Source organism: Prinia subflava, chromosome W, assembly GCF_021018805.1.
Source record: "Prinia subflava isolate CZ2003 ecotype Zambia chromosome W, Cam_Psub_1.2, whole genome shotgun sequence".
NCBI lineage: Eukaryota > Metazoa > Chordata > Aves > Passeriformes > Cisticolidae > Prinia > Prinia subflava.
Genome location: NC_086282.1, coordinates 4,127,008 through 4,153,526, shown reverse-complemented (window position 1 = coordinate 4,153,526; position 26,519 = coordinate 4,127,008). Strand labels below are relative to the sequence as shown.

Below are 26,519 nucleotides of genomic sequence, written 5' to 3'. Positions count from 1 at the left end.
TTTAACTTTTAGCACATCCCAACACCTGTTTCAAAATTGTCTTGTGTCATGGTTTCATTTTCAAGGCTATTAGGTGAGAAGTCAAATAATATTGCTGGGAAGAATCAACTAATGTTGAGGGAGAAAACTTTAGCTTATTTTTTTGGGGGGGAGGGAGATGGGGGCCATAAATAGAAAAGGATCTCTTAATAATCTCCCTTTGTTCTTATTTTTCCCCAGAATTCATCAGTCAGCCATCAAAATAAGACATCTTGAGCCCTGGAAAATTGCTGTAATTGTTATTGGAACAGCAGTCGCAGCAGCTATCACCATTGGTCTCCTAGTTTATTTTCTGGCATATGGTAAGTTTTGCATAATGTATCACTATTCCTATGCTTAGTGAATTTCCTCTGTGCCTGTTGTGCCAGATGATGCTGGGAGTTTTCACCAGTCTGTCTAAAGCTTATCTGGGGGAAAAAAACTGGCTTCTCTAGAGCTCTCTTTCCTTCCTCGTTTAGCATCTTTGCAGATCTCCTAGGAATATTTCCTGCTGTGCAGGGTGATTTAGGGCTGTGGTTTCTGTTGGTTTTCATTTACTTTCACTTGTTTCACATTTTTCTCATGATCTACTTCTGGGATGAAGTCAACATGCAAGTGTCTGGTCTCCCTTACATGAGTGGCAAAGAGAGCCTTCTGCATGTCTCTCTGGGGTGTTTCTCTGTTCCCTTTCCCTGACCACTAGCAGCTTCCTGCCAGGGTTTGGTGTTGAGTGGACAGGCCAGGAAGGAAGGTAACTAAGCAGCAAGGTGCAGTTTGTGATTCTGTGTGAGCCCCAAGTGCTGTTGTTTGGCCAGAAATGTAACTGCTGGGAAAACTTGGATTAGATCACCTAACTGAATTGCGTGCTTGCTACTAGCTTTTGGAAGCTGTATTTGAATGGGTTGGATACAGGTGAAGGCTCATCCACTCCCTAGTGTCAGGATAGGATATCAGTCAGCACCAGGTGTTTCTCTAAAGCTCATCCATCTTGGTACTTTGAGTATTGGCTGTTCCTCTTCTTTCCCTTACAGATCAGAAGCTGTTCTATTACAGTGCCAATGTAAAAATCACCAACATCCGGTACAATAATGAATTTTCCAGACAGTCCTCAGGAAGGTTTAGAGACCTGAGCGAGAGGGTTGAGAGACTGGTAAGTTTGGATCATTGTGCCTTTCCATTAAGGACTGTGTGATAATACAAGAGTCATTAATGTGAACAGCACACTCGGAGACCACAGGGTCTAGTGTACCCTCTGTCTCCCAGTGGACAGACCTGGGAAATGGATAGCAGGAGAGGCCAGACCAGGTGCTTGCCACTGGGCATCTTCTAGCCTGTCACTTCTCTCTATCTCTGCAGTGGTGAAGTAGATAGTTAAAATAATCTCAGCTTCCTCCTATATCACTGATCATAGAATCACAGAGTACTCTCAGCTGAAAGGGTCTCACAAGGACCATCAACTCCAGCTCTCAAGTGAAATGCCCATTCAGTGATTGAAACCACAATCTTGGTGTTTTTAGCAGCAGGCTCTAATCAGTTGATCTAATATCATCATTTGTGTGTGTTCTCTTTCCATGCCCTGAGCCTGGCTTTGTGATTTCTGTCCCCTTGTCTCTAAGGAAAGCATTCTTTTATACCCTCTCCTTTACAGGCTGGGGAACTCTACCTGTTGGGCTGTTACTGTGTGTTGAGAAAACAACACACAAGCTCTTTTCCTGTGCCTTTGGTATGCTTTATTGGGAAACCCTCCTACAAATAGCAGAGGTTGCTGAGTGGCTCTGTCATACAGTAGCTATGGAAATAAACAGACACATTGCAATTTCCTTTCTTGTTTTCTCTTTGAGACACTATCCCAGAGATGCTAATTACAGAGTTCATCTCTATACAACAATAAGCATATGATTGTGCTTGTATCTTTGTGTTTCATTCATCAGAATCCGATGCATATCTCTTACCTCATGTTTGGCAACCATGCACAGATACCCAGTTAATAGGACAATGCTTTGCTCCCCATTATCATTTAATTTAGGGCAATGACACTTGCCCACAACAAAATGTGAGCTGTGCTGAACTTTGCTCTGGAGAAGTAGGGTGCTGTGTAGGGACTTGGCAGTGCTACCATCTCTTCACAGCTCTACTGCTGAGGGTTTCAGTGATCTTAGTCAAGTTGTCCTCTTCTCTGTATGCCTGTTCTCTTTCTGCCTTCTTTGTCTACTGGGACCCATACCAGATTTCCCAGATATGCTTCTGGTGCATATCTGTATGTATGGAGTCTTACACAAGCTGCATTTGCTTAGGTGCTACTGCTTTACATATATTACCTAATAATTGCAGGCTTTTCACCTTGTGATATAGAACCTTGGAGAGAGAATGTTCTCCCTGACCAAGAAGACACTGTGTATTGCTGAGGGGGAAGGAAGGCAAGGACTTAGAAGGAGTCTGAGGAATAATACATCGAGTACAGTTGTATCCCTTCCTCCCATTCCATTCCATTCCATTCCATTCCATTCCATTCCATTCCATTCCATTCCATTCCATTCCATTCCATTCCATTCCATTCCTTCTTCTTTTTTTTCTTTTTAAGCATGTGCCTCCTTTGGCAAAGAAACACTTCTTTTAGCTCAAGAGTTCTTCCAGACAGTGCCCAATGCAGTCAGATTTCCTCTGAACGTGGCTATCAATTTAGATGCTTGAATGGAAGCCAATGCTTTAGAAACCTCATATCCTCTCTGGGTGTTGAGCAGTTCTGACAGTAGTGACAGTAAATACCAGTGCAGGTTGAGCAGTGAGAACCATTATACAAGGGCATGTTAATTGTACCTGATAAGTAACACCATAACAAACATACACAGAACTGTGTTGTCTTTCCTTCACGTAACTTTTCTTAAGAGCTATTCTTAATTCAGCCATTAAATTCTATGTTCCTCTCTCAAATTTTATGAATTTTTTGCTTATATTAATAGTTCCTACCATAAGTTTGACTTTTTGTGGTCTTAGTTTCAGGTGTTCCATTTAACAAGGATGTATAAGACTGAGAATTGTCCGTAACCTTATTGAAAGCAACTCCATACAGTAATGAAACAGTGTGTTCCTTGTAAGTCTGATTTTATAACCTCAAAACTCATCTTGTGGTGATAAAAATCAGAGCCATCTTCCCAGACACATGTATCCTCTTGATATCTTGACAGACAGCTGTCTCAGAAAATTTGCATTTTTATTCTCAGCATCTTCACAGCAACTCTATTATAGAAAAGGAGAGAGTTGAGTTCTTTATCACATTTTCTAATTTGTCTGGATTTACCAAAACCCTTTCCAGTCTTTCCATGGCTGGTGTCAGGGTTTGGATGTCCAAGCCTTCCCATTGTCATAGCAGTAGATACCTTAAGCTCATGTTGTGAAACATTGAGTCAATGCAGATAAATGCAATGTCTTTCTCAACACTTAGTGTAAAGTGAACAGAAGTGAATCATCTCTGATAATCAGAAGCATTCAAATTACCTGAGTTAGTGCTACTCCCTGCCAAGTGTTCCCTTCTCTGACTCCTTCCTGATGAAGCCCTCCTTCATTTGTCTGCAGAAAGACCCAGAAAAGAGGTCTTTTCAGAGCTGGTGTTTCACCAGGAAAAATGGTTTTGCTTCCATATGGAAGTCATATGTGACTTGGGACCTGCAGCAAATACCTGATGTTTGCTTTGGTTTCCAGATTTGAATAATAACACCCATTGTGTGAACAACATTTCTGACTCTTATCTCATTGAAGGTGGGAGGGAATGCAGACAGATCATGCCAGAGAGCTGATGAAGCTGGTGCACCAGTCAACATCTTAGGGCCAACTGGAAAGTCTGGAAAATGTCTTCTGGGGTGGAGCTGGGGGGACTGAGGAACATATGATGAAAGGTCTTTGCACCTTGACTGGCTTCTTGTGAGTGTCTGTGAATGTTCCCTTTGTGCTCTCTTGAAAAATCAAACTTGACTGAATGCGACTAGGGAAAGAGAGATTCCAGCTCACTAGAGTCTCCTCATTTTTCTAGTTGGACTAGTCCCTCTTCCCTTGCCAAGCTAAAATGCTCTGTGCCAGACTGTCCTCTCTTATACTGGATAAAAAAGGCACAGTCACAGCCTTATGGCTCCTTCTCCAAGGAGCCTCTATTTTATAGTGGGTTCATTTATTGTGTGGCTCATCTGCACAATTTTTACCCACTGTTTTTCTCCAGCTCCTTCACCAGACTTAGATTTCCTTTTCTTCTCCCACAAAATATATTCATTCTTTTGGATTTCCCAAGAATGCCTTGGAGACGCTAACTACCCTCTTACTAACAGTATCCTGGAGGAAATTTACAATGCTCTGCTTTAAGCTTTGCTTCTTCAGCCTTTCTGGCATGCCAAAGAGTGGAGGGAGTTGTGACAATCAGATAGACCTGGGTGACTGGGATGATCCCAGTTGCCTACTCTGGGCAGCTGCAGTAACTGCCCTGTGTGCAGGAAGGGGGTGGAGAGGCGTTGTGTCTTGTGAACAAAATCATCTTTGACTCCAAGGGAAGGGGATGTGCAGTCAGGAGAGCTTGAAATGAGTATCTCAATCTCAGTCGAAGTTGTCTCAGCTGAAGGCTGGCAAGTTTCTAGCTGTGAGAGAGAGGTGGATGTCAAGCAGCCCCAGCAGGTGACCCCTTCAGTACATGGCTGGTTGTTCAATAGAAACAGACATCAGCCTTTACCCTGCCCACCAGGGGTTTATAAATGTACCTGTTGGCTCTTTTTTGCCACTACGATAGATTTCTGATACTTCCTCCTAGAAGTGCTGGGCTTTCCCATCTTCAAGGAGAGCCTATGCAACCCTTCTTCCTCAGGCACCTTGTTATCTCCCTGTCTCCTTCTCTGGCCAGAGCTGTTCCCAGCCCTGCTGTGTGGCTGCTTCTCCCTGTCCGAGTCCATGTGTCTCTGTGGAATCTTGTCCTGGACACTGTACCCTTCCCAGCTTCTGGGGCTTTGTCCTGTCATTCCCTACTCACTCCTGCTCCCACAGGCTGTGAGCTGGGTGGATGGATGTTCCTCAGCTACGAGTGTAGCATGGCTCCCTCCTTGGCTGGTTGGGTGGCTGGGGGAGAGTTGAGGTGTTTGTTTTCCCTCCTGGAGTGCCTTGAGCCATGGAATGGACTGACTTGAGTCTCCCCTTTTGTCTCATAATCCAGAAGGCACCTGGGCTACCCCCTTGTCCTTCCACCATCCAAAACCAGCACAGAACTAACGGGCAGAGGGGTTGGGGATTATATTAAAACAATACCTGGACACTTCCTCTGGGAAACTACTGCCTATCCAAATATTTCTATTGAATTAATGGAATTTCATCAAGTAATTTTCACCTCAGAACTCAGCATTGTGTGTGGGCATCTCTTAGAAACAGACATCTTGCATCAGCTACTTGAAGTGACAAGAGAATCTTCTATATCCTTAAGTACACGTGTCGGGGAAAAGTTTTTAATACAGCTCTTGAAGTTTGTCCTGTCTGATAGAGCTGAATTAGTCTGGGTTTAATTTAATGTCTCTACTGGGTATTGCAGAGGCACTTGAGATTCCACAGGAAAACGCTGCACAACAGTTCTGATAATGCTGCCTCTTCTCGGTAGGTTGAAGGGCTCACTGCTGAGTCCCTGTACTGGAACTGGTGAGGAAGGAGGCAGTTTTCTCCCTTGGCAGATGATGATTTTAGAGTTTATTAAGACACATCTCTCACTATGAATTGGGTGGAGAAGAAACAGGGAAACAACCAGGCATCATGCACCTCTTTCCCTGCCCCCCAGCTCTGACACGTGATAACCCTATTTGGTGCAAGGGTTAGCCTTCAACAGGATGCTTGTAACTGAAAGACTCTCTGCTTTATACCCAGGGATAAGCTTGCATCATCCCAATATCAGGAAGTATCTTGTATCCTATAAGTTGTGAACAGATTACTGTCACATCTGCAGGACCAAAGGGCCAAAGTTCTGATTAGGGTTTCCATCTGAGCTGAACTCCAAGGAAGCCTATCTGAAAACACCAGGAACACCAGTGAGTGAGCAGATGAGGCTGCTGTTTTACAGCATTTGGCCTTTTAGGGTCACGTGTGACTCAAGTCTTCCTGGGGAGCAGAAGTGTGTGTATTTGGGAGAGAGAGGATGGTGAAATACAAATCCCTTCAGAGCACAAAGCTGCAAAGCCAAGTGAAACTGTGCATGAGGTATGTTTGTCAAACCTTCCACGTGGGTGTTTAGATAAAGCTCAAAAGTCTGAGGCTTGCTCCATCAGTGCCTTATGATCCTTGGGTTGGGAGGTTAATTCAGTAGGAGCAGATCCCCAAGGGAGCAGGTTTTTGAAACGCTCCTGAAGAATATTTGTTCTGGGAGACTAGACTGTGAGGATTATTTTAGAGATTTTAAGTAAACATGCCCCGAGAAAAGGGAGTATGCTGAAGATCAAGGGAGTCTAACAGGACTCTCATTTTTACAGCAAATGGAAGAGTGCAGGTATCTACAGGTATCATGTAGCTTCATTTGCTGTGTGAGTAAAACCCCCCACTTATTTTTTCCTCTTAGCCCCTAAAACAAAAGAAAATTTAATGTAAATTAGCCAAATCAGAAACTATGGTATCTGCAGCAGCCAGATCTTTCCAAGGACTTTAGTCTTGCAGCACCCAGACCAAACTGAGTAAGAATGTTTTGACTGTAATAAATTTCAAAAGAGATTTGGTAGTGTTTACAGATAAAGATCCCAAAATCTAAAACCTAAGTCTCTATTTAAACTCAAGCATTCCTAGGCTTTATATGTGCTCCCTCAAGTAATTATATACTACCAATATGAGGTGAAAAGAGCAGAACTTTTATTGAAAGATTTTCTTGTTCGTCACTTAAGGCAATTATATTTACAAATGCATCTGTAGTACAAAAGCCAGAATAATTAAGATTTTTAAATTTAGCTTTTTAGAGACTTTTAAAATAACAGTCTCCTTTTTTTTTTCTTCTGAAAAACAATATTGTAAAATTGAGAAACAATTTTTTATCTATATAAAAAAAGTTATTTAAGGAACATTTTGAGAAGAAAAATACCAAAATAAATTTAGGGGATTTTATAACTTCCACTTTATAAGCTTAATTTTAAGGGAATAATTCTCACAAATAGGAAACATTGCCCTTGGACTAGTGAGGTACAATCGGGGTGCCCTCTATGGGTGGCTGGGGCTAGAAACAAAGCAGAAAGGATTTTCCACGGTAATTCAGCCAAGAGGGAAACAGCAATGGATCAGTGGCCAAGATGACAGCCTGGCGACATGCTTATTTAGCTCTGGAATTAGAGGTTGAGAGCACACTTGACTTTCAGTATGTATATGTACAGGTGTAGCCCTAAAGAGATAGAAATGCTCTACTCTGACAGAGGAAATAACTCACAGAAAACACCTGCATCTCACTTGTGATGCTGTTTTTAGAAGTTCCTATTGAAATTAAAAGAAGAAAAAGACCATTGGCATAGGTATGTACTGCATAGATTTAAAAAACAGCATGCTTTCTTGATTTTAATTTTGTTTTCACAAAACATGGAAACAGGGAAAACAGGTCACATGGAAACAGGCAAAACTAGCACAGGAAACTAAATATTGAAGAAACTATGAAACACTTTTAAATTCTGGTGTGAGTTGATGCAGTATAGCACATGAAGCGGTGGCTTAGTGCTTTTAATCACCTCTAAGAGCTCAAACTTTCAGTGAGCTCTACCTAAATTTCATGAATTTTCGGAATGAAATCATTAATTATCAAAAATGTGCCTAATATCCAACTTTTTTTCTCATATAAAGTCAGTGATCCTTCAACTTGTTTGATTCTTTGATTTACTAATGCAATACAATTTTCTCAAGTAATAGGCATGCAAGTTGATTTTTATTTTTCTTTTTTTTTCTTGGTTCATCAAAGCAGAAGTTGTAATATGCATGTACAAATCCAGAAAAATCATAAGACACCTCACCCCCAACAAAGAAGTAATTCATGCTGATCCAGTGTGCATCATGAAAAGCTCTAAAATGTGCACAAGGAGAATGGATGTGAACCTGAGGTGGAAAAAGGAATTCAAAATGAAGTAAAGCACAGCTATCGATAGTGTGTGTGATTAAGGGTAGAACCTTATCTTAATTATAGACTCACAATCCAGAATTACTGCATTGTTTGCAAGTAATTATATAAATGAAGTGATTCAAGATTCAAACCAGTGATCAAAATCTGGCTGGTCAAGAAAATGGCTGCATAGATCCTGGTGTTGTCCAAAGGGAGAATCCAAATTCAATACTGAAGTTGTGTGGTTGGTGGTATTTGGGCACTTGTAAGCTGAATACATAACCAACAATCTTCCTTAGATTTCACAAAACTGTTATTTTCCTAAGAGGTATTTGCTCTTGTATTTCAGCTCCTTACCTCTTAGTATTTTTTAAAACCCCCCAGAATGCACATAGTAATTTTCCTGGGGAAAGCGTGTTATTTTGGGAAGAAGAAAAACCCCAACCATAAAGCCTTTCTCTGGATATTGGCACAGATGCTTTTCTCACCAAACCTGATTTTCTCTCCAAAAGTTGGAACTCCCCCCACTAAGTGGACAAAATTTTAATAGCAGTGTGAAAGTTTTAGGAAGCTAATTATGGATAATTGAAAGCAGGGAGTAGGAATGAGAATACTTAGGTGACCTTAATTCCAGCTGTCACTAATACACATTACTGTAATGAAACACTCATGTCATTACATGCCTTTGAAATTGGTTGCACCCAGCATATGCTTGATACTTTAAATCCTGACGTTATCCCATATATTAGTCCTCTTAATTTCTTTTATCCAAAAGACCAATCTTTTTAGGAACTACTGTACAAGGACAATTATTCCTCTTTTGCAGATGTGGCCTCCGGGAACCATACAGCTGAGTTCCTTATTTCAGTGCAGTTCAGGCAGTACTTAACCCTCAGCTTTAGCAGCTCTGTTAGCTTAAACTCCATGAGAACTTTGTGATGCCATTTGCTGGTGTTTGGGATCACACAGCTCTTGCCCATTGTGAGACCTGCTGTCTTTGTGTGTGTGGTTTCTGATGAGAAGGTTTCTGATCCTGTGGTTTGCTGGAGGCACAGGGACCATTTCACTTGCTCTCCTTCAGGTCCATTTTCTTCACCTCAGGCAAAGACTGGCTGTAGGGCTGTGGTAGTAATTGGAATGTCTGTTTCCAAGGAGAGTGTGATGTCCACATCCTGGTTTGGAACAGTGCCACATTCTTTTTTTTTTGCTGTCCCTGTCAGTCTTTCTCCTTGTGTCCTCTCTCAACCCCTTAGTTGAAATCAGGGCAGTAAAAATGTCAGGTTCTCAAAGGAGCAGCTACTGGATTTGTATTATGGTCAGCTCTAGGGGACCCAGCATGTTGAGCTGTAAATTGGGGAGAGTCACTGAATCAAGTGGTATGTTGCAATTAATATTTATGGTCAAAAAGCTTTAAAAATCACTAATAATAGGCTTTACATCCTAAGTAGCTACTGAGGTAAGGGGAAGAATGTAGTATGAGGATAGCTGTTGAAGGACTAAACTGGCAGCAGGCAAAAAAGCAATACTATTGAGCAGCAAGAGGCTTTGTGCTCCCAAGCCTGAATGCTTTTGAACATCCCATGCAAGTAACTCAGTGTGTTCAGCATATATTCCTGCAGAGAGTTCTGTCAAACTAGATGTAAGATAACTTTTTGATAAACCTTGTGACCCAGTGTGTGGTGGCAGAGCACTGTGTGGTGGGAGAGGGTGAGGGCTTGACACAGCCAGCCTTGCCGGGTCACTTCCAGACACAGCCACACATCTGGGCAAGCCCAGTTCATGTCAGTTCTGTACTACCCTGGAGTGATGAGATCCCTGTTGTGACCTGTTTCCAGAGCTTGGGTGTTTTTTGGGTCCCAGGGAGGAAGGACATTGTGTGACTCTGAAATCACAAAGATTTCAGTAGGTTGCTCATGGGCCTTAGAAGGGAGCATGGTGCAACACAAGAAAAAGAGTATGATGATGAGATCTAGAGTTTTTTGAGACAGAATAGGAAAAGAAGTCTTGTTCATCAAAGTATAAAACAACTTCTGGCTACAAGGAACAAGGAAGAATTTCCTTTTTGTCTGGGTTTGTACAGGTGGGAATGTTTTGCCTTCTTACTGCATCTTTGGTGCTAGCCACTATTAGTTACTCTGTTGGATGGAGCACCACTCAGGAACAAAGTCCAGTTTGTCTAAGAAAATTGTTCTGCATAGAGAGGAGTGTAGTAAAAAGTATAGAGAATATGAAATGAAACTGAGGAAATTAGAAATGTCATTAAGCCTAGCTAGCCAGCAAACATCAGCTAAAAGAAAATCTTGTTTGGACAAATGCTAAAACAAAGGCTGTCAGGAAATTGCTTGTCACTTGAAAGGAGCAGGACTTGGCATTTGGTTCAGAATGCTCATAGACCTTGCCTGCAGCAACAGCTGTCACAGTTGAGCTGTTGCTAGAAAAGGGCCAGGAAAAACAGTGAGATGCACTTAAACAGTGGTGAATTTAAGGGATGTGGTCATGACAGTGTCACTTTTGAGGGGCTGTAATCAAAGCAAAACATTTAAAATGAGTGTAAATGCTTCTCCCAAGCAGGACCAGGTCACACCTAGTCATTGGGCAAAGTCTTAGTTGCTTTTGCTCCCACGGTTGTAACTCAAGCTGGAAAGAAAGCTATAAGCTGGCTGGAGAGAAATGTTTTCTATTTGGTGTGTGAAAGGCTTCACCAAAAAAAAGAACTGTAAAAATATAAGACAGAACATTAATCTCTGAAAGTTTTTATCTGAAGTAATCTTCCTACATACTCTTCTCTTATATAAACTCTGTATGAATGTAAAGATTACTCTTAATAATTCAAGTTACCAAAATCATGGTTAGAGGAAGGAAGAGATTTGGGTCATATTTGGCAAATTAATTCATCAGCAGGTGAGCAGTAGGCCACAGTGCCGAGGTTTGGCTAGCCTTTCTTTTATGATAAGACAGAGCAGATTGCAAAACTAAAAAAATCTTAGCTCACATTTGAAGGTGTTAAAGGCCCTGCAAGATTCACTGAAAACAAAGCCGCCCTTCAGTTATTTTTTTGTCTGTGGGTGATGTAGTGCTAAGGCAACTTTTGAGGGTGGAAAAGCTAGTGACAGTGTGTAATGGGAAAAGTATCTACTTTCTCATTCAGATATGAAAGTGTGAAAGAGAATGGAAGTTACACAAATTTGTTATGATTTTAAATCATATGCTTCTTGTTCTCCCCATGAAAATAACTAACATGCCTTCTGGATTGAATGTTCTGAAAACAGTGTCTGTTGCTGATAGTTTAGTTGCATTTGGACTCCATAGATTCTTTTTGTTAAAAGCATTTGTCTTGGTTTGAAAAGACAGGTATCTGCTAGGAAGGGGGCAGGACCTCCCTAGAGATGGAGAATTCAGATCCCCTCCCTCCAAATTATTCTAATTTAGAAAATAAAAGGGGCTTTCAGGCAGAGGTATGGGGATAGGAATAACAGTTCTTTACTAGTATATATGACAAAACAACAAACAAACAACAACTACAGCATTAATAATAAACAGAACCAGGAACCTTGAGGGCTTTCTTTCACAAAAGCCCGGGGCAGTTTGATCTCGATGCCCCTGCAGGACTCCGAGAGGCCAAGCTGGAAGGGAGGAAAGTCCCAGGCTGGTGGATGAGATGAGGAGCTCTGTGCTGGTAGCTGGAGCGGCAGGGGTGTCCCGGCAGAGCTGGGCAGTGCAGGGCTACAGAGTAGCAGGAAAACCTCAAAGCTCTAAAGAAGCAGTGGCGGGGGGGGGGGGGGGGGGGGGGGGGCGGGGGAAGGCTGGAGAAAGCGAGATCAGGATTCCTGGGTACACGAGCAGATGACGGTAGATTTCCCAGGACGAGGCAGAGGCAGAGTGATGGCCGTGAACTCTTCCTGCAGCGAGGGGCAGCTTGACTGTCCTCCTCGATGCCAAAAAGCAAGAGTGAACAACTGCCCCCCCAGCTCTGTCTTTTACCTTTCCCAAAGCTCACCTTATCTCTCCCCTCTGAGGGAAACTCCCAGAGACTGAAAAACAATAGGTGTAGCCTGTGCTGCCATGTCCTTCAACTACTCCCTTTGTTCTGGTTAAGTACTGTCGTTAAGGTTTCTTAGCAATTTATGGGAAAAAATTCTGTAAGTGAAAAAGAGGCAAATCTAACCTCCAACAGCATTGTGTGTAGTTGTGTTTTGTGAGACACAACTGGAAGTCTTTGTGTTAGCGTAGGAAAACATATAACCACACGAAGGCGATCATATGCGGTTCTTTATTCAAACGCGCGGGGACACAGGGGCATACAGTGCCCAAATCTTGTGCCCAAAAATACAGAGTCGATTTGTGATTTTTATAGTTTAAATTATACACGTTAACTAACCTCCACCCCTAGATACTGATTATCCTATTCCTTAGTTACTATCTTAAATCATACCTATGCTTCTACCCTGATCCACACTTGATTTGCTTAAAACAATGCTTCTCAACTATCCCCTGAGTTGCAGTCACACTTGATTCGGTCATTACAATGGCATGGAGCTGGTTGCAGAAGCTGACGCTTGTTCCAAAGCCGAGCTGCGTCAAGTTCCAGTTGTACGTTCTCTACCTTCCTCCCCCCATACATACCTCAACTTAACCCCATGGTTAACTTATACAGAAATTATATTTTTTAACCCTCCACCATCATTTGTCTCTGCTGCAGTACACAGTGTTCCTAATCAGACTGTATGGAACATCTTATAAGTGGTCCAGATTGAGGAGAAAAGGAGAAAGCTGAACATGTTGGGAGTACAAAAACCACAATCACAGCTACTTAGGCTGTATCAAAGATGTACACAAGAGAGTGGGTGATTGAAGTAAGGCCCCCTGTATCTGCTGCAGAAGTGCAGGTGGAAAGTGTAGCAAAAACACTTGACCTCTTGCAGGGGGATATGGGCAACTGAATACCAAACCAGTACGATTTCACCAGAAGCCGTTTATTGTTTACATTGCAATCCCAGTTATAGATTTTAAAATCTACAGCCCACGTGGGCACACACTCCTGGTGATTTATTAAAATATTAATATCGATCTAATATCAATATTCAACTGTGACAGACAAAAAACTCTCTAACAGTTAAAGTTAGAAAGTGTATGTTTATTGCAATGCTGGGCAGCACGTGGGATAGCTCCCTAATGTGCACTGCAAAGATCACAGGTAATTACAAAGCCTTTTATTTACAAAAATGTTGAATACACAAAATACAAATGCATATTCATACCCCTGTCACTTCCTCTTCTCCGTTTCGTATGCTAACTGACAAAAAGGCTATTAAGCATGGGTAGTTTGTTCCCTGAAATGGGTCGGTGGTCCTTTTGTGAGGAGTGGTCACCAAAAGGAGGAAGTAAAACGAGTCTTCTTCATTCTAAACTTTCAACCTTTTCAATGCAGATGTGATTGATGGATGGTAGAACTCCCTGTTTCCAGTTTTCCAGGGCTATTTCAGTGGGTTTCTGGAAACAGGAGGTCTGGTGTTGTATTGATTAGTTTCTCTGTTTGACAAGCAATGAGTTATTAAATCCAGGGTAGCTTATCTTAAATCCGGTTTCTTTTAACCATCCTCTAACTTTTAACTGATTTCCGCAAAGCTTATCTATTCATTTCAGCTAAATCAGCAACATCTATTGTTAACTGTAACCTCAGCTTTTCTCAAAGCTTCAAAATTAGTGTCTCATTTCCCCACTTCTTTGAAATGAGTAAGTTCTTTTACTCAGTATACAGCATCTTCTTCATCTATCCAAGCTGTACGGCTAGTGTCTCTCAAGACCAAGCCATATGCCTTTGATAGTGATGTTAAAGCTGCCACTCGTCGTAGCATCCTCCAATTCCAAACAAGTATTACAACAGATAATACTAAACTTATGCTGACTAAAATAAGCAACACAATTATAGGGTGGACTAAGGCATTCAGTATACCAGTTGCTGTTGGTGTCCACCCAAAAAGCACATCCCACCAATGATGAGACAAATGTTCCTCAAGCCTTTTAAAAACCCCTTTGATGGTCTCAGTGTCATGATGTATTTAAATTAATATCTTGTTCCCTCCATCTCTAATTTCTTTTAAGATTTCTCTCAGTTCGTGATGTTTCATCAATTGAGCAACTGAAGTCAAATTCATTCCTATGGGCACAGGCAGTATCTCCTGCACGGTGGCTAGGTTGGCCTTTATATATTGATGTGATATTACAGGTGCCCGATAGGAAAAATCACATCCTTTAATTCTAACAAAATTGCAAACACACAAATGGAATTGAGTCCCATCTATAATTTGGTTGTCTATCCTTATGATGGGGCATGCAGTCCTAAGACACAACCTTGTCCCATATATACAACTGAAGTTGTCTGTTTGCCTGGATTCGTTTCAAAGTGACAAATACTTTGGTCCGTATCCAAACAAGTGTCTTTGTCACCTTCTAATGTCCCTTCACATATGTATCCTAGTTGTCTCCTCACAGTACAGGGCTCTAGATTAACAGTTTGCCATTTTCCTTCAATTTCTCGTGCCCACATCCTGTGCTCAGAAGGGCACAGTACCGTTCCTTCATGGTTTAATCCTAAGGGGACTGTTGGATGTATTAGATCCACTGAGGTATCGTGTATAGTTAAAACAAAGGCTGTCACCATACTAGTCACAGGGTTATAGGTGAAATTGACCAACATCCACCAAGACTGAAGTTCCCTCTCCATATCAGAGGCATTGTCCCAAACAATCTTGCGAATTTCAGCAGGGAATGTTCCCTCTCCACCTTCCCTGATAACTGCAGCAGCCACTGATTGCATCCACAGTTGTGCTTGAGTACACCCTAGAGCCAGCGAGATGTTTTCACTAGCTGTGCCTAGCGCATTAATTATTACCTCATGATCTCGCTCCTCTGTATTTTCCCATTCTGGTAATATTTGGGTCAATTTCCAATGATTGTTACCCAGTGCTAGTAGAGAGGATTGCAAAGGTTGTTGTAGTTTGACTAAACCGCTCCCTACTGAGGTTAATGTATTCATCAGCACTTCTGAATCTATTGTGTTCAGCACTCCCAGTCCTGTCCCTAGCAACCCAGTGAGATCCCTCTTACTCCTAAAATTAGGAGGCATACTTTTTTGGAGCCAAGTGGTCCAGTCCATAAAGGAGATCCTGAGAAATGGGGCACATTCTGGCCAAATGTGAGAAGCATTTACCTGTACTCCCATTTCTACTCATTTCAAAGACCACTTTGGGTTAACTATCAGCTTCTGAACTCTTGTCTTCTTAATAGCATATGGCCTAATTCTGGTAACTACAGGAGTTATTTATTCCTCTACTTCTGGAATAGCCGGCATCTGGGTGATCACAGCCTTTCTTGGCACTGGTGGAGTAATCTTGGTCTGGTCCTTATGGAGCTCAGTACATACCTGGGTGATGTTAAAGTCAATATCATACCCTCTTATCGCACACCCCTCTATTTTGAGTCTAAACTGAGGACATTTACTCAAGTATTTGTCACAGCACTCAGGACTAATCCGGATGGGTCTCATGGGTGGGTGGTAAGCCTCATGGAACCCATCCTGTACGAATGCATACTTACATCCCCAAACATTTCTTCCTTCCCACAAGCTTGCATTCGTGACTTTTAGCATCTTGTTTAAAGCCTTACGAGAGTAAGGGTCATAAGCTGTTCCTTGGCACCGATACATCCCAGTCACATTATACCTACGTGATATTGTGTTGACTCTTGTTATGGCTAAAGTAATTACTACAATAGTTATAAACTTTCCACATAATGTCCATAATAATTATTAGTCCATTTATTCGTGGTCCCGAGTGAGCTTCGGCTTCAGTTCGTTGTTGCCTGGTGTGACCTTCCCAATTCCCTCTGGGGCTTTCTTTACTCGGGAGTGATGGATCCAGGCCTTCTGTTCTTTGATCTTGATTGCAGTGAAGGTAGTGAGGAGCACCTGGAATGGTCCTTCCCACTGCGGTTCCAAGGTCTTTTCTGCAAAAGTCTTAATGTACACATAATCCCCAGGTTGTACATCATGTACTGGTCCATCTAATTCCCTGTTTTGAGCTCCAGCCACATATCTCTCACTTTCTCTGAGTTGTTTATTTAGGGCTACCATATATCTATGTAGGGTTTCTTCCCCTACTTGAATGGGTGTTGTTCCCTCTTGAACTGCATATGGCCTCCCATACAATATTTCAAAAGGGCTTAGTTTCTCTTTTGCCCTTGGTTTTGTTCGAATTCGCAATAATGCCAATGGGAGAGCCTGGGGCCAGGGCAAATTTGCTTCTTGCCCCAATCTCACAATTTGTTGTTTAATCAAATGGTTCATTTTCTCCACTTGCCCACTAGATTGAGGGTGGTATGGGGTATGCAATTCCCAGTCTATTCCCAGATGGTGACTTATTTGCTGTAAGATTTTTGAAATAAAGTGTGGCCCCCTATCTGAGGATATGGTGGCTGGAACTCCAAATCGTGGTATTATTTCTTGCAACAGTGCTTTGGTCACTTCTCGGGCCTTAGCTGTCCTGGCAGGAAAGGCTTCTGGCCATCCTGAAAAGGTATCAGTTAGCACCAATAGGTAACGATACCCTCCCTTCCTGGGCAGTTCTGTAAAATCAATTTGCCATTGGTGCCCAGGTCCACAACCTTTCCCAATTTGTCCCATTTTAGGCTTTGGGGAGTTTTTAGGGTTAGTTCGGAGGCAAAGGCTACACTGACGAGTTACTTGTATCACTGTGCCCTGCAATTTCCTAGCCATAATTCTTTCTTTCAAATGGTTATACGGGGCATCTATTCCCCAGTGTGTTTTCTCATGTTCCCTCCTTACTAATGACCACAACAAAAAAGAGGGTACTACAAGTTTCCCTTCTTCTGTTACAGCCCATCCCTCCTGGTTATAACTTGCCTTTACTACCTTAATGTTTCTTATCCTTTTTATTGTATATTGGCTTACCCTCAATAGAAATTTTTCCATCTGGAATCAATGCTGCCTCAATTGTCTCATCAGGCATCTCACCTTTTGCTGCTTCTTTTGCCTCCCTATCCGCCAGCATATTCTCTTCCTCCAATTCAGAGCTCACTTTTTGGTGCACTTTAATGTGCATGATGGCTACCTTTTCAGGTAATTGTACTGCATCAAATAGTCTCAGTATTTCTTGGGCATGTTTAATATTCTTCCCTTGTGAGTTCAACAGTCCTCTTTCCTTCCAAATGGCTCCATGTGCATGAACTACTCCAAATCCTTATCTGGAATCTGTATAGAGATTAATTTCTTTTCCTTTCACCAGCTCTAAGGCTCGAATTAAGGCGATTATTTCAGCCTTCTGCGCAGAGGTATTTGTTGGTAATGGTCCAGACTCTATTACTGCTCTGCTTGTGGTGACTGCATACCCAGCATGCCTCTTTCAACTGATGACATAGCTGCTCCCATCAGTAAACCAGGTCTCAGCATTCTCAAGCGGGGTATACTTCATATCCGGGCGACTGGAGTAGGTGGCTTCGATGGTCTCCAGGCAATCATGGATCACTGGTTCTCCCATATTTCCACTGAGGAAGGCAGCTGGGTTCACAGTGTTAGTCACCACAATCTCAACATCATCTTGTTCTACCAGTATAGCTTGGTACTTCAGGAATCTCTGTGGGAAAAGCCAATGCCCCCCTTTCACTTCCAGGACTGTAGACACTGTGTGGGACACTAGCACAGTCCTCTTCAGGCCCAGGGTGAACTTGCGTGCCTCTTGGATGTTCACTGCTACTGCTGCAACGGCTCTGAGACACCCTGGCCACCCCTTAGCTGCTGTTTCCAGCTGTTTGGAGAGGCAGGCAACTACCCTTCGGTACGGGCCCAGATTTTGTGCTAGTATTCCTAAAGCAATTCCTTGCTTCTCGTGAGAAAACAAAAAGAACAGCTTACCCACGTCTGGAAGTCCCAAGGCTGGTGCTGACATGAGGGCCTTCTTTAGCTGGTCGAAGGCTCGAGTTGCTTCTTTTGTCCATTGAAGATCTCTGCTCCTTTCCGTGATCAAGGCATACAGAGGTTTAACAAGCAATCCATAATTATAAATCCACAGTCTACACCACCCTGTCATGCCTAGAAAGGTTCTCAGTTCTTTCACTGTCTGAGGCTTTGGGGTCTGGCATATTGCCTCCTTGCGATCTTGTCCCAAGGTTCTTTGTCCAGCACTTACTTCATAGCCCAGGTAAATAACTGTCTGCTTTACCATCTGAGCCTTCTTTTGGGATACTCAATACCCTTGCATGCCCAGAAAGTTTAGGAGGCTTACCGTCCAGTCCATGCATGTTTCCTGTGTCTGAGTGGCTATTAAGAGGTCATCCACATACTGGAGGAGCTGTCCTTCTCCTGGAGGAGGTTCCCAGGACTCCAAATCCTTTGCAATCTGCTCCCCAAATAGGGTAGGAGAGTTCTTATCCCCCTGCGGTAATACGCACCATGTGAGCTGAGTTTTATGTCCAGATCTAGGGCTTTCCCATTCAAATGCAAATATTTTCTGGCTGGCTTCATGGAGAGGTATGCAAAAGAAAGCATCTTTCAAATCTAAAATGGTAAACCAGGTTAATTTAGGTGTTAAACGGGTTAACAGGGTGTAAGGATTGGCAACTACTGGGTACAAGTCCTCAGTTACTTTGTTAACAGCTCTTAAATCTTGTACCAACCTATATGACCCATCAGGCTTCTTCACTGGCAAAATAGGAGTGTTGAAATCAGACTGACACTCCCTCAGTAGTCCTATCTTCAGAAAGTTTTCAATAATTGGACTAATCCCCTCTCTATCTTCTTTCTTTAGGGGGTATTGTTTAACCCTTACTGGCTGTCCTCCTTGTTTAAGTTTAATCTGCACTGGTAGTGCATTCTTTGTCCTTCCTGGTATATCAGAAGCCCACACTCCAGGAAATACCTGATCTATTATTTTCCTGAAATTTTCCTCTTCATTTGCAACTTCGATTTCTTTGGTTATCATCATTAAACTTAACAGTTCTACATATTGTTGATCTTTTACCTCCAAAATAATGTCCCCATTCTTAAATGTTATTTTTGCCTCCAGCTGCTCTAGCAGATCTGTGCCCAAAAGTGCAGATGGAGCTTTAGGCATGTATAAAAATTGGTGAATTCCCCACTGTTTACCCAATTTATGCTTCAGTGGTTTGCAAAAATAAGCCCTTTAAGATTGGCCAGTCGCCCCTTTTACCATAACATAATCATTGGTTACAGGTACTAGGGCCTTATTCAGCACTGAAAATGTTGCCCCGTGTCTATCAAAACTTTCACCTTTGTTTCTTTGTTCCCCAGTTTGACTATAACCAGAGGGTCCTCTAGGGTAGGGCCCTCTGGTCCCCCTCAGTCCTCTTTTACATGAGCAATCACTTTCTCCCCTTTCTGACCACCTTTTCTATGTTCATCACCCTTTTTTTAGTTCTGGACACTGGTTTTTCCAGTGACCAAATTTTTTGCAAAATGCACATTGATCTTTTCCCAGTCGGGGTGGTCCCTGTTTCAGTGGACCTTGCCCACGTTTTCCTTTTTCTCCCTCTTTTACTACTGCTACTAATTTCTTCATCCCTTGTTTATATCCTTCTTCCTGGTTACTAAAAACTCTCCAGGCCTCATCCAGTAGAGCTGCTAAATTCCGGCTGTTTGGACCCCGGATCTTCTGGAGTTTCTGCCTGATGTCTCCTGTAGACTGTCCTAAAAATAAATTTATTAATTGCTGCGTCCCTTCATCAGATCCAGGATCCAGGGTGGTGTGTCAGCACATTGCGTCTCGCAGGTGATCTAGAAATTCAGAAGGTGTTTGAGAAGGGCCCTGTTTGATAGCATATAATGCTGATCAGTTTATGGTTTTTGGGGATTGCTCTTTCCAGCCCTTTTACTATCAGTTCCTGGTATCTCTTTAACCGTCCCAATGCCTCATCTTCATTAGGATCCCATTTTGGGTCTTGGAGGGGAAATATATCCTTAACATCCTCCTGTGTTGTTCTACAATCATCCTCGGCCAGATCCTTAGCTACTTTCAAAACTAATTGCTTCTCAGTTTCTGTTAGGGCAACAAGCAGCAGTTGGAGGTCTGCCCAATCAGGTAAATGCTGCTTAATCATAAACTTCATTTTCTTAGCAACCCCTACTGGATCACTTCAATAGCCCTTAGCATTCTTTCCCCAAATTTCTAAATCAGTCGAGGAAAAGGGAACCTTAGTCAGTTTTGTTTCTCCATCAGAGGTCATTGCTTGCCTTAGAGGCGCTTGTATGACCTCTCTGGTTTGTTTTCGGGTCCTTAATGCTATGGGTCCTTGTGGGGGAAGTTTGGGAGCTGGTGGGGGAGGTTCAGGTTCATCCCACTCACTGTCACTGCTAGGCAGTGGTGGATAAAATTTGGATGGTTCCCTGGGTTCAGGACTGGATGGAAAAACCCCTACCTCAGCTGCTGTCCTTCCAAAGGAAGATGAAGCTAGAGATGAAGCGGGGGAGGTTGGAGTTAATGATGGTTCTGAATCTGCATCCCCCACCACCCTCCTCTTTTCCTGCCTTTTAGGGGGTGGTTTAAGTGTCTTCTGTCTCTTGTTCCAGTGCCTCTGCTTGGTATACCTTGTCAGGATGTGTGCACCTCTGATTTATTGAGCAGCTGCTACAACACCGTTTGGGCTTTCCCTTAGTAACTTTATGGTCCTTTTCAAGGGCCAACACTAAAGGATCAGATGGTGGCCTCATTCCACAATCTCTTTGCCACTCAGGGTGATCCCTTAGAGTAAAAAACATATCAGCATAAGCCACTTCCTGCCACTTTTGTTCACGGCGTAGGAAGAGCATTAGCTGCAATAGAGTCTCATAGTGCAGTGTACCATTTGCTGGCCACTTCACCCCCTCTTCCAGCCTATACAGTGGCCACCACTGTGTACAAAACTTAACAAGCTCCCTTTTGGTTTCTGTACCCCCATAGCCCACCAATTCTTTCCAGTGTGTTAAAATACATCCCAGAGGACTGCCTTGAGCAATCTCTTGACTTTCACTTGCTCCCATCTTTAATATTCCTCTGGTATAAAGATATACTGGGCACTCTTCACCCTAAAGATTTCCACTGGTTTCCCTATATCTCCTGCTCCTGGGCATATACTTTTACTGAAGAATGAAGCAGAGTTTACACGCACACACACACCATGGGAAGGGAAAAGCTCCTTTTTATTTTAATCTAAAAGGAAACAACACAATGCAGTCAAACAAATTGACAGCACACAGACTTGTCCCCTCTTCCTTGCTTAAATTGCTGATTACAAATCGCTATCGAACTAAGTCCTCTGTTATACCTTGCACTGGCTATATTGCAGCTAAAAATGCGCTCAAAAATTGCAAGCAGTTTTACACATACTGCAGCAAGCGTACAGTTAAAACCTGACGCAATTCCTGTCGAGCTGTAATTACAGTATAGATGGGGCTCTTGCAGAATACCAACTAATATCTGGCTTCGGCCATATGTTAACAATCTTAAACATACACACTTAACTAAAAAATTTTAACAAAGTCTCGCCGTAAGCCAAAGGGCTCAAGCGGAGACACAGCACAAATCCCTCTGCAACCGGGAAGGGGGGGGGCGACCCCGGCCCCACACCGTCCCGAACTCCTCTGCGGCCAGGAATCACCAGTTCCTGGTTAAAATACCACTCCACACATACCGGCAATCTCAAAGGCTAACAAGCAATCAAGTATGTTCCTTCACAGTCAAGGCAAGTCCCCACAAACAAAATCTTTTGGGGTCGAGCGGGGCTGGTAGAACAGTGTGAGACTACAAAACCTGGATCCCTCCGCCGGTTACCAAGGTGACACCGGGCGTAATTTCAAACCTTTCACACCACTCGTTCCTTTACACACAAAATAAGCAGCTTATTCACTCACAACTGTCTTCTCCACTTAACAACGCACTGGTGAAAATATCATTGCCAGATACACAAACAAAACTCACACACACAGTACTTCCCCGTGGCACACATTCCAGGAAGGCTATAAGCATACTTTCGCAAACACCAACGCAGATATCCCTCCGCTGATCAGGCGGGGGGTTTTAAAATTCTTTTACAACTTTAAACATACACCACTCCTCCAAAACACGTACAGCACGCTACCAGCACACCCCAAAAACACACAAATCAAAATACAAATCCTCACAAACCACCACACGTATGGCACACCAGTAATTTCCACAGTGTGAGCACGCAAACTTACAAAACCAAGATCTGTTTACACTACACGCACATCCAGCGCGCACGGGCTGCAATTGTGATCTCCTGCAACCCAGAGCGGGACCCCTCTCGTCCCAAAACTCGCGGCTGACACCCACACTGCAGCCCACCAAGCTGCTTCTCAGCACAAACCAAGCCAAACTGGAGCCACTACTCCCAGAACACATCAAAACTAGCTCTCCAGCAGCCGCTGCCCCACCCCGGGACACAGGCTACAAACGCCTGGTGCTGCTGCCAGCACCACCTGAAACACAAATCACAAATACCAGATTCCGCGGAGCTTACAAAACCCAATTGAAAAGAACAGGGCATATGCCTTTATTAATATTCAGCTCTTTATTAAAGTGATCAGCTCATAATTAAAGTCATCAGCAGGATTGCAAAGTCCAATCTGAGTTTTCCACGCTGCTGCAGCCATCTGAAGGAGCAGGTGCTGTCCCAGTGGATGCTGAGTCCTTGTTCCCATAGAAACAGCTGGGAGTTCTCTCTGGTCAACCATCAGAAGGCAGAGCAGTGGCAGTCAGCGCTTTGCCCTCCGGGAAAAGTTTCAAGAGTTTCCCATTCTTTGCCTAAGTCAATTCAGCTAGCCACTTCCCATTGTATCTAAGCTCCTCATAGGTTATGGTGAATCTTCAAACCAGGCCAGGGGGTGCATCTACTTCTTGCTCGGCTAGGGCACTATCTAATTCTCCTCTGACACATCTAGCTTCTTGTCTTGGGGTGCAGTTTCTCAAAAAAACTCTCCCAGGATTCACAGGGGCAGTTTTATTTGCATATAAAAATGCATATGCATTGGTCCTGGTCGAAGCAGAGGTATCCCGAAGCAGAGGTATCCTGGCTGAGGTAGTTACAGCAAACAATGGCTGGGCCATCAAGGCCGGAGCCGCTCCTTTTCACATTTTAATGAGGTAGAAGAATGCTGCCTTTCCCTTCGGGGCAGCTTCCCTCTGTCTTCAAACTTGCTAGGGTGTGGGGGTTACAACCAGGAGAAACCCCCATTCTTCCAAAAGGCTGGGTGAAAACACAAATTGGGAGGAGGGGGGGCTGCACTCCCAGAGCTCTTTTAACATGCCAATGCGTGCTCCGCGCTTTCCCCTGGGGGACTGGGCGACCGTCCTCCACGGGGCCAGGACAGGGGCAGCCCGCCCCTCCCATCCGGGAAGCTTGTTCATAACACAATCAAGCCTCTGCTTTGCATAAGACATCTCTCATGACTTATAAGCTGCCTCTATTCAAAGGTACCCGTTTCCAGTATTTATTAAACATACCTTTTTGTCCGTAGTTTTGACAGGTCCTGGTCTTTCCCCGGGGTGTCAGTGGGGCCGCGGGAGCCCTCTTCCCAGAAAATCCTGGGTGGGCGACCAGAGGGGTCCCAGACCCCGATGGCCCCTCGGCCAGAGAGAGCAGTCTCCTGCCTGGCTCGCCAGATGATTTATTAAAATATGAATATCGATCTAATATCAATATCCAACTGTGACGGACAAAATACTCTCTAACAGTTAAAGTTAGAAAGTGTATGTTTACTGCGATGCCGGGCAGCGCGTGGGATAGCTCCCTAATGTGCACTGCAAAGATCACAGGTAATTACAAAGCCTTTTATTTACAAAAATGTTGAATACACGAAATACAAATGCATATTCATACCCCTGTCACTTCCTCTTCTCCGCTTCGTATGCTAACTGACAAAAAGGCTATTAAGCATGGGTAGTTTGTTCCCTGAAATGGGTCAGTGGTCCTTTTGTGAGGAGTGGTCACCAAAAGGAGGAAGTAAAACGAGTCTTCCTTGTTCTAAACTTTCAACCTTTTCAATGCAGATGTGATTGATGGATGGTAGAACTCCCTGTTTCCAGTTTTCCAGGGCTATTTCAGTGGGTTTCTGGAAACAGGAGGTCTGGTGTTGTATTGATTAGTTTCTCTGTTTGACAAGCAATGAGTTATTAAATCCAGGATAGCTTATCTTAAATCCGGTTTCTTATAACCATCCTCTAACTTTTAACTGATTTCCGCAAAGCTTATCTATTCATTTCAGCTAAATCAGCAACATCTATTGTTAACTGTAACCTTAGCTTTTCTCAGAGCTTCAAAATTAGTGTCTCACTGGTTGGCCAAGTTTCTGATTCAAGAGGCAGGTGCATCTCCTTCAGGACATCCAGTTGGTCAAATGTCCATCATCACGTCGTGTCTTCTGTATCAAGGGTTTACATTCTCTGTGGACAGTTTCTCAGGCTCTCTGTTCCTATCTTAATCCTGTTATTTTCCCAGTAACCTTTATGAATCCCTGAGAACCCTGAAAACAAGACTGTAGGTGGCTTGACAGGATTTCTCAGGAGCAGTTTGGGTGGTGTATCAAAATGGCCTGTTACACAGATGCATTGCTACAACCTCTCAGACAGTAAGGTGTCTTGAAAACACAACTGTTAGGAGGAGATAAAGCATTTGGGAATGTTAAATAGATGCAACCCTCTCTTGCAAGGGATTGCAAATTCCTGCCCTCTTCAATCCCAAGCTGAAAGTCACTCTGCTTTCACTGTACTTGTTAGCAATGCGGCAGCTTGAGGTGTAGCTCAGCCCAGCTCAAGGCTGTCTTTTGATTGCAAAGGACTCTGCTAAGAAGTCTGTGTCCCAAAGATCTCAAAACTTCTCAAAGACAATGCAGCTGAAGATAGCACATGCCACTGCATGCCACAAAGCTGGCAGTGCTGCTTAGCCACATGCTTCTGCTTACACGATCACCGGTGAAGCAGTTAACACTGTGACAGGAACAATAAGCAAATGTCATTATTAAAAAAGGCAAAGCAAATATCCCCCTTTATGTCTAAGGGCAACTGCTTCCAATAACATGGGGAGGTTGTGGTGGAACAGGATGCAAAGTTATAGGAAATAAAACTCTAACTGGATGCATCATAACATGCAGTGGTAGTAGCTAGCAATCTGCAGAGTGAGAGGATAAAATGCATTCTACATATCCACAGTAGAGTGTTGCAGTTGAGATATCTCTTTCCATAGAATTTTGTCTGTTCCAAATGCCAAAGTAATTGCACATAACTGCCAGTAAGAGCAAGGTAAAACATCAGCTAAATGCATGACCATTAAAAATGTTTCTTTTTTTCCTTACTAATTGTGGGAAATATGGTTATTTAATTCATGTTTTATAAATAATTATAGATTGGGAACTGTGATATATATTATATAAAGATATGTATGTGTCTGCTCAACCCGCACGTTTCACGAACTTCTGGAAAGCACCTCCCTGATCTTCCGGGTTCCAAAAATGGAAGGTGAGAACGACTTGCTCCTGCCTACGTGCAGCTCAGCTCATCGGGACTCGCAACGGTCAAACGCTACACCGGTCATCACACACCTCTACGGCAGTTACTCAAAGCAAGGACTAACTCTGGACATTAGCATTTGAATGTGCCCAGGGACCCTTTCGGGACTTAATGTAAATAAAGTTAATGGTCGATGATTAGAGAAACAATGGGAGGAAAGTTGCCGAGGGGGAAACTAAGTGTATTTAAGTTGGGTCTTTAGGTGGGCAAGTTTGTGAACCCAGCTAGAGGCACTGGCTGCCAGGTCCTGTGTCCCTGGGGTCACCCTTGACTCTGCTTTTCCCGGGAGAACTTCGGTCAAGTAAGTTTGCTGTTCGTGGGGTTCGTATTGTTTTGTTTTTATTGTTTGAAATTGTTATAATTTGATTCTAAATTTTGTGATTTGGATATTAATAAACCAAACTATTGAATTTGGCAATAAATTTGTCCTGGCGTTTATAACAATTTTGATGCCCAACAGCGGGGCCAGTTTTGAATATTCTACGGATCCCTGCTTCTGACCGGGGGGCGCCCCGCCGTAAAAAGCGGCCTGGCAGAGCGGGTAAGTCCGGAAGAACGAACTGGCTTTACGAACCCAGAACCCACAACAGCAAAGGGATTAGGCATTAGGACAAGCTAGCTTGGGGGGGGCTCGGGAACTCAGCAGGGGTTTTCCCCTGGAACCGCGGTATTGTTTCACTCGTAAAAATCTAAGTGCACGAAGAATCCACGCAGGAAAAGGACCGTAAGTATAGCGTGGTTGAGTGGGGGTGACCAAGTGCTTGAGAACGTGTATGTGCGTGTGAGTGTGTGTGTGAATGAGACGTGATTTATCACGAAGCGAGAGCGGACCTTAAGGT

The 26,519-nt window shown here is 43.2% G+C and overlaps 1 pseudogene; it reads left to right on the top strand.

Moving 5' to 3' along the window:
- Positions 1–26,519, top strand: part of LOC134563437 (transmembrane protease serine 11E-like) — a 64,794-nt pseudogene that overhangs the window by 11,946 nt on the left and 26,329 nt on the right.